Here is a 325-nt window from a genome sequence, read left to right on the forward strand (position 1 = left end):
CAGCGCTGAGGGAGTGCTGCACTGTTGGAGGGTCAGTGCTGAGGGAGCGCTGCACTGTCAAAGGGCCAGTGCTGAGGGAGTGCCACACTGTCGGAGGGTCAGTGCTGAGGGAGCGCTGCACTGACAGAGGGCCAGTGCTGAGAGAGCACCGCACTGTCGGAGGGTCAGCGCTGAGGGAGCAGGCACTGTTGGAGGGTCAGCGCTAAGGGAGCAGACACTGTTGGAGGGTCAGTTCTGAGGGAGCGCCGCACTGTCGGATGGTCAGTGCTGATGGAGCACCGCACTGTCAGAGAGTCAGAGCTGAGGGAGTGTCGCACTGTTGGAG

Source organism: Rhincodon typus, unplaced genomic scaffold (genome assembly GCF_021869965.1).
Source record: "Rhincodon typus isolate 14 unplaced genomic scaffold, sRhiTyp1.1 hic_rhity00000054, whole genome shotgun sequence".
NCBI classification, from domain to species: Eukaryota; Metazoa; Chordata; class Chondrichthyes; order Orectolobiformes; family Rhincodontidae; genus Rhincodon; species Rhincodon typus.